At 35.9% G+C, this 5,235-nt stretch overlaps 1 non-coding gene across 1 annotated transcript; it reads right to left on the bottom strand.

The window, feature by feature from the left end:
- Positions 1 to 4,662: 4,662 nt before the first annotated feature.
- Positions 4,663 to 4,735, bottom strand: Trnas-gga (transfer RNA serine (anticodon GGA)). The gene has a single exon. It is a non-coding gene; the product is annotated as a tRNA-Ser (tRNA).
- Between the last annotated feature and the right edge of the window lie 500 nt (positions 4,736 to 5,235).

The following is a 5,235-nucleotide window of genomic DNA, read 5'->3' as shown; positions in this document are numbered from 1 at the left end:
GTGACACAAACTCGTTATTCTGTTGCCTCGTCTTCATCCTATTCGACGCCCAGTCCTCATGGAACGACGAAATCTATTCTGGTATCCACCATTTCAAAGTGCAGGCTGGACACGCTCCGCTGATTCCTGTTATATAATAAATGATGGCGAGATCGGGTGATTGACTTGGTAAACACAATCATGTCGAACTCCCACCATTTAGTCAATTGTATGATATCAGCAAATTTAATATCAAATGATTCCTCAGTTGTATACTAAACCCTTTCAGTGCCAGGAACTTTGGTTAGTTTGTACAACACTATGGGATTTTCTTTGTCAATCGGCATTCCAAGCACACAAAGGAATATCGTTTTCACGTTATGACAACAGAACATAGATTATGTGTAATAAATCACGATAGATATCAACCGGCTATTATGAAGTAGACGTATGCCATCATTACACGAGTAGAATGCTACTCCTGTCGCTTTACAAATTACATATATCTTTGAATATTCATACATTTACTTTTGACGCGATTGCAAAGTATGCGATTGTTTCTACTCATTCGTTCATATATAATTATGATATAAAACTTTATGATCTGCATTGCTTCATTGTTAATATATAGATGTATACCTTGCATCTGTGTCACTTTTCCGTTGAGTGGAAATAAATGCAAATTGAATGGAATTGGAATTAAATTGGACGGAATGATTGTACTGAAATATAAATAATTACAAAAAAAAATGTTTTTCTTTTCACTCGAATTCTAAAACATGTCTAAAAGAGCCGGCAATGCCCCATCACTTCGTCACAGCCGAATGGCAAACAGAAAATAATGATAGTAACTAAAACAAACAAATGCGACAAAACAACAAACGACGACAACCACAATAAAAACCCGAAACCATGAAGCTAATGCAAAATCAGAAACCATAAACTCTCTTATTTACTGGTCTAAAGCCGAAAGCCACTTGATTCCAAATCAACCTGTTTGTCTCTCCATGTTTTGGAATTAGGATTTCATTGTTTGTAGCATGCAAGACATTATACATGTGAGATTTGTCGACTTTGGTATCCCTTCCTTATTTCTTGGTCATACGTGCGCTTACTCCATCGGCCGACTTTGAATGGATTCAAATTTGTGCATGCTTTTGTCTGTTTCTGAATCACTGAATTAGAATGCCCCTTTTGAAAATGTTTCTTTAATTCAAACCTTTAGTTTGAATGAATACCTTCCTACCATGCAGGACAAGCCACGACCAAACCTCGAGTAAGCTTTCTTCACTGTTAGGAACAAGTTCTTGTCTCACATGTACGAGGAATTTAAAATCACATATACGAGGAATTTAAAATGTTTTGGTAGTGCATTGGTCTGTGGAAACATTGTGAGAATTTTCTTCTTCTTCTTCTTCTTCTTCTTTTATGTACAGTAAACCTTTGGGCGCAACAACCTTAAGGATAAAGATATGAACACAATGAATGAAGGTTTGAATACGATATGCAAGCAGTACAAACTGCCTTACATGAGCATGATAATAATTTGACAACCTTGCGCAAAAAAAAAAAACAGCAACAACAAACAATTGTAACCAATCAACGAATTTACTAATCGCTTAGATAATCAATAAAAATTTCTAAGTAAGAGAGGACGACTGTATTTCTGAGCAGGGCACAATATCGAGAGTGCTTCTCTCAGCCCATTATGTAGAAAATAAGTACCTATAGTCAAGGAAGTTGAATCTTTATCTAGCCTACTGGGATGCATTATATATGAAACGTGAAAGTTCACAGCTATATCTACATGTATTCTCAAATTGATTTTGATGAATCTTGTAAGACCAAACGAAGCGAATTATAGCAATTTAATGAAAACTACCTGAAATAGAATGAGAAAGCTATAAATTCTTCAAGTTTCACATGTTTTCACTGAATGCATGCAAACAAAATCGCTACTCTCCCGTTAGTTTTTGAAAAGAGAAATATCATGTTTCACCCAAAGATTTAGTTACTGAAACTTCATACCACAAATGATAGGTTATGATATCAGGACCAAAATAATTTGATGCAAAGGGTGTTACCCTGCTACTGTATAATAAAACAAGTGAACTGAGGGTGCCTATTTATATTGATTTTATGTCAGAAAATTACGCCACCCAGCTAAAATTGACACGATAGATGTTCAGTTCAACGACAGATTGTAATCACGACAGAACCGCACCTGCCACATGTGTAAGGCGAATGTGGTTGCGATTATGATAAATACTTGTGATTCTGTCTTTACATTATAAATCTATAGCCACCTTGATCGCGATGTAAGAGGTCGTCTGCATTTCATTTCATAGTATTTTCCCTGATTACAATTTTGTATAGATTTTTTTTTTTACTTATGTGTATTCAAATGTTTATTTTCAGTTGGATTGGAAATGAAGTAAATGAAATTAGATAAATTAAATGAAATGTTGAGAGTGCTCTAGAGATGAAAATTTGATTCCAGTGATTGACGATGTGTTGATTTGTTAAAAATGAAAGAGGATTTTTGAAAACAATGCAGTTATTGTGAAAACGTCTACTGTGAGTATCATCATCGTTATTTCAAACTGTAGGTTTGTTATCATTATCTTTATAACATTAGCATAATCTTTACCATAGTAAAAGCGTCACCACAATCTCAGCATAAGTATAAGTGTGATGAAGATTGTTGAAATTGTACAAAATAACAATACTCTGTATAGTGCCATAACTGTATTGTTTGATGATACTGCTGAACTACAGAGCAGTATGTCAATACAGAGAATGAATAATTAAATCAAACCAACTCAAATAAAAAGCGTATGAGAATGATTCTTCCATCGTTTCTTTATTGAAGTTTAAACTTTCTCTTTATCAAAAAATGTGATTCACAGAGAGAGAGAGAGAGAGAGAGAGAGAGAGGGGGGGGGGGGCACAAATTGAAAGTCCGCTTGTACTTTGACTGTCAGTGATAGATAACGCCACGTACCTGACGTCAGATCATCCCTGGCTTTCCCATTTTTTTTTTTGGCCGACATCAACCAACCACTGCAGTTCCTGGTATCATCGGTGATAGGTTGGGATCGTCAGATTTTCTTCACGCATTTACTCGGAATGGTACCTTTGGAGTGATGAACACCTGTCGATCTTTTCAATAGAGAGCATATACGTGTATATGTATGACTTTGGTCGTGCCTTATCTTATTGTATTGAAGAAATAAATAAATTGCAGTTGTGCTGGAGAAAACGTTTTGCGGACATCGATTTAGTGAGGGATGATATCCCTTTTTATTCTTTTTCCTTTTCGATAACAATGTAAACATCATGCCGTTCTGCATTTCAAAGATGTGGCCAGTTCGCTTAGCATGCTTGGTAAGTTGTCTAGATACCAAAAACCTATGCATTGGTGTGCAACAAGTGTCAAAAGCCCCGTTTGTATTTGATTATACCAGTCTTTTGAGATGTTACTGTTGCAGTATGTGGTGATTCTTGGGTTTCGCCATTATAATAATGATGATGATGATGATTATGATGATAATGATGATGCTGCTTATAGCGATGATTTTAACTGCCTAATGTAAAGTCATAAAGTCCGTCAAAATGATCCTTATGGCGCAGCTGTTACAGATAATATGAGGTACATGAACTAAACATAATGCTCAAAAGCAACATGTTTCTCGTAAGCTGCCTGTCTAATGCGGGTTGAGACGATGGCCTATACATTTTGTTGGATATAAGGACGATGCGAGACATTTAATGTGAATCTCTAATGACCTCTATGTGGTCAAGAAATAATAGAAGTGACAACTATGATAGACATAAGATCAAGAGTTTAGCGTGCAGAGATATAGTACTAGTAATCAGTAAGTTCATGGAGGTATACCTCCATGGTACTAGTAAGTCCTACGTGGTATATAATTATTTTTACAGATGAAAGCTTGAGGCATGATGCTTCTTTAATTTGGCACGGGATATACACTTTACGTATTTCTCTCTCTCTCTCTCTCTCAATATATATATATATATACATATATATATATATATATATATATATATATATATATATAAGATTCAGAGTGAGAGAGAGAGAGAGAGAGAGAGAGAGAGATTGTCTCCCGATTGTCACTCGCACGCACACACACACATAAACACACACATACAGGTAGGCTCGGATGAGAGAACGTTCAAGAGAGAAAGTAGCAACAAAGAGACAGACGTAAGAATAAAGAATGACATATGTCTAAGGGTTACACTATAGAAAAATGTTTTAATATGAAATGGATTTATGCAAATTTTGTTTTGTCTTTCAGGCTTGCACTCTCAACCTCGTATCTACAGACAGTTCAGGTAAGAAATAAACAACAATTTTGAGACGATACTTGTACTGTGATTCCATTCCATTGATATACCGATTGCTATTACTGTCGAAGATATTGTACATTCCAGGCTCCCAATACAACTTGAAATTATTATTGCCGTTCACTTAATATATGTGTGCTGATTTTATGTCGAGAAATCATATTTCTCCGTATTCCATGTATCAGCTAACTGCACATTAACATGTTTTTATTGCGACTGAGTCACAAATTGCCGTATCAAAATCAACGTAAATAAGCACTTAATTGATCAGTGTTTTAGTAGTAGCCATGATAAAAGAAATAATGGGCGTTACTCGAGCAGGATTTGAACCTACGACCTCCTGATCTCCGGACAGGCGTCATCTCCACTAGACCACCGAGCTTCCGCCCGACAGCAAGTGTCGGTTCTAATCCTTAAAGCATGCAGCGGGTACTGCGTAATTATTCAAATTCATGAAATTCTTCCGTCGAGATGTTTTTCATTGCAACTGATTTACTAATTCCCCTTTATCGACGTAGACAAGCACTAAATTTGAACAGTGTTGTAATTATGTATAGCCATGCCCGGAGATCAGGAGGAAGTAGCCTGATAGTAGTCTGTCCGGAAATCAGGAGGTCGTAGGTTCGAATCCTGCTCGAGTATGACGTTTAGGGCAATTTGTCAATCAATATTGCAATGAAAACATCTCGACGGGAGAATTTCATGAATTTGAATAATGTTTTTGTTGTTTTTGTTTTTTCGTTCATATGTGATTCAGGTTAGTGGGATTAACAGTATCACTCACCTGCTGGACGTGTGCACTGTCTTTTTCATAAGTTTATTGAAAAATAATTACTACAAAGAAATATATTGATCGTATTCATAAATTACAGAAACGTAGTA

The sequence above is a fragment of the Diadema antillarum genome, unplaced genomic scaffold, assembly GCF_040938485.1.
Source record: "Diadema antillarum isolate AM-2024a unplaced genomic scaffold, OU_Dant_1.0 seq00000082_RagTag, whole genome shotgun sequence".
NCBI lineage: Eukaryota > Metazoa > Echinodermata > Echinoidea > Diadematoida > Diadematidae > Diadema > Diadema antillarum.
This window is presented reverse-complemented; position numbering and strand designations above follow the sequence as displayed.